The sequence below is a fragment of the Sitodiplosis mosellana genome, unplaced genomic scaffold (assembly GCF_009176505.1).
Source record: "Sitodiplosis mosellana isolate CC-2019 unplaced genomic scaffold, AAFC_SMos_1.0 Smas_scaffold_4250, whole genome shotgun sequence".
NCBI classification, from domain to species: domain Eukaryota; kingdom Metazoa; phylum Arthropoda; class Insecta; order Diptera; family Cecidomyiidae; genus Sitodiplosis; species Sitodiplosis mosellana.
The window spans coordinates 1-2,758 of NW_022599492.1; the positions used below are offsets into that span (position 1 = coordinate 1).

The 2,758-nt window shown below is 33.8% G+C and overlaps 1 long non-coding RNA gene across 1 annotated transcript; it reads right to left on the bottom strand.

Moving 5' to 3' along the window:
- Window positions 1–98: 98 nt before the first annotated feature.
- LOC129572132 (uncharacterized) lies at window positions 99–1,385 on the bottom strand. The gene is made up of 4 exons (XR_008688396.1): window positions 1,367–1,385; window positions 790–825; window positions 587–720; window positions 99–495 (listed from the first exon to the last, which is right to left on the bottom strand). It is a non-coding gene; the product is annotated as an uncharacterized LOC129572132 (long non-coding RNA).
- Between the last annotated feature and the right edge of the window lie 1,373 nt (window positions 1,386–2,758).

Here is a 2,758-nt window from a genome sequence, read left to right on the forward strand (position 1 = left end):
CAGTTATTCATGTTGATGAAAACACGTGAAAACACAAAAATTTCATTCAATTTTACCGGATCTAAAATATTAGAATAATTTATTTTTATTGAAACAATTTTTTTTTCGAGTTCAAAACAGTCAATAACAGTATACCCAACGTGTAAGCTTTTGAATACTATTGGTATACAACGGTTGTATTACATGTTCTTGCACCAGTTGGCGCTTCTGGGCTCATTTATATGAGAACTGTCAAGAAGGCGCAATGTCGATACGGATATAAACCATATCCGTGACTCTCACGGATACGGATAAAATTTGTATCCGTGGAAGTCATGACAGTGAGCCATTTTTATTTGTTAATAGAAAAAGGATATTTACTTCCAGAGCATCTCCTTCGAGCACGCTTTGAACTGGTAAATATCCAAGACGTGAATGCTTCTTGAAGTACTTGCTGCTCTTGAACTTATTCTTGAGAGCTCGAGTAAAATCACGCACATCTTCAGTGGAAGTGGCCTATAAAGGTAAATTGTTCATTTCAATAATTTACTTCCAAATTTTTGTTAAAATCAAGCAATTGAAATTCAACGGAAAACTAAAAACCTACAGTGGTGCAGTATTCATGCATCGGATGACTGAGTTTATGATTTTTTCCACTGCGGCCAAAGAAGAAGCACGCCTGACACATATCGAAATTAAAGCATTTCAAGCAACGGTAACGGAAACCCACAACTGGATATTCTACATTAGGATCGTATGAATTAGAAATTTGATAATATATAAAAATTATTGTAAAAAAATCTTACAAACCTTTGCATATATTACATTTCGCCTGATGTTTGGCAGCTGAAAATGATGAAATCAAATGAGTAAATAATACTAAAATAATCAAACAATTTAATTTTCAAAGTTCAAAATAAGAAATTAGTTCGATGGAATACTGTATTAGCTATTAAATAAATGAAAAAAACGTTAGTTTACTTCTTATTCTAATACAAGTTCATTTTTAAATCGTCAACATTTTCGAGACACTTGTCTCGGCGACGAACATGACTGATGTTGTTTTACAAAAGTTGTCATATGGATACTTGATTTTATGTGAAAATAAATCGTCAAAAAGAAATACTATGTTTTATGTTGATAATGTAAATCTACATTTAATTGAGCTCCGCATACAAATACTTTCTTTCTAAAATTTAATTTATTATTCATTGAAGTAAAGACATTAATTTAATTTATTTTCGACCAATAAATCGTTCTGAAGCAGTAAGGAAGTTGAAGTTTACTGAAAAAATCAAGTTTAAATTAATAAATTCGATAATCGTAACACCGTAACCTCACACTCAGTGATTTGCAATTGTGAATAGAAGAAAGAATATATGCTAACCTCAAACTGAAATACAGTAAACAGACATAGCCGCAGCAGAAGTATTTCATCCGATTGTTAAACTGCAAAACTTAGTCACAATGCCACCAAAAAATTTGAACAAAGTGAAAACACAACGAGCCGCATCAGTTGACAGTAGCCGTTCAATTCGTTCAACGATTCGTTCATTATCATCACATGCTGAATCGTATTTGCTGAACAGTGACGACGAAGATGCCGTGAAAAAATTGGAATGAATGTCAACACAAGCAGAAAATGCACCAAACGGTGAATTGAAGGAATTGGTGTTGGAATGATTTATTATTATTATTCTGCACCGTACAGCGTTTCTTCGCCAAAGGTGGTTTATTTAGTATAAATATTATTTTATATTTACAACATTTACAATTTGATAATTTAAATATTTCATTTTACTCTCTCCAAATTCTGCTTCTTTCAAAATATTCGGTAACTCTATGTTTGACAGTATTTGTATTTGTGTTAAAATCAATCAAATAAGTATCACAATTTGGAATCGTAGTAACATTGCATTCATTAGGTAGATTAGGCGGTTTGATAGGAACAAAATATTTATAAAATTCATTGTATGTCATCAGCATATAATTTATAGGCTCGAACTTTGAGTAATCATGATGCCTAGAGGTGTCAACGGACAAAATTTTGTCCGTCCGTCCGTCCGAATTTTTTTTAAAAAAGTTCGGACGTCCGATCCGAATGTCCGAAAACCAAAATTTTTTTTCGGACGTCCGGCCCGAATGTCCGAAAACCGAAAATAATTTTCGGACGTCCGGTCCGAATGTCCGAATTTTTTTTCGGACGGACGGACGGACAAGGGGTTTTGTCCGAACTTTTTGAAATTTCTCGACTAGCGTGGATCAAGCGTTTTGGAAGAGATTTCAATGACCCGTGGACCATAAAGAAGCTCTTCTTTACGTTCGTTTTGCCAATCGTTGAATATGCATCGCAAATATGGAACCCACACACCAATGAGAAAATTGCTAGAATCGAATCAGTCCAAAAGCAATTTCTACTGTTTGCACTGAGAAAGATGCAATGGCCACACAGATTCATTTTGCCACAATACAACAATCGTCTGCTATTTCTACAAATGATCACCTTGGAGGAACGAAGAAAAATAGCACAAATTTGTTTCATTCACAACGTTATTTGTGGCCAAATATCATCAAATTATATCATGGAAAAAATCAACTTTAGAACGCCACGACATCGAACACGAAACACTGAATTTCTGTCACTGCCGATTAGAATATGCAACTACTCAATGTTTGAACCGATCAATTTCATGTTAACCACATACAATGAATTTTATAAGTATTTTGTCCCTATCAAACCGCCTAATCGATCGAATAAATGTGATACTAGTACTATTCC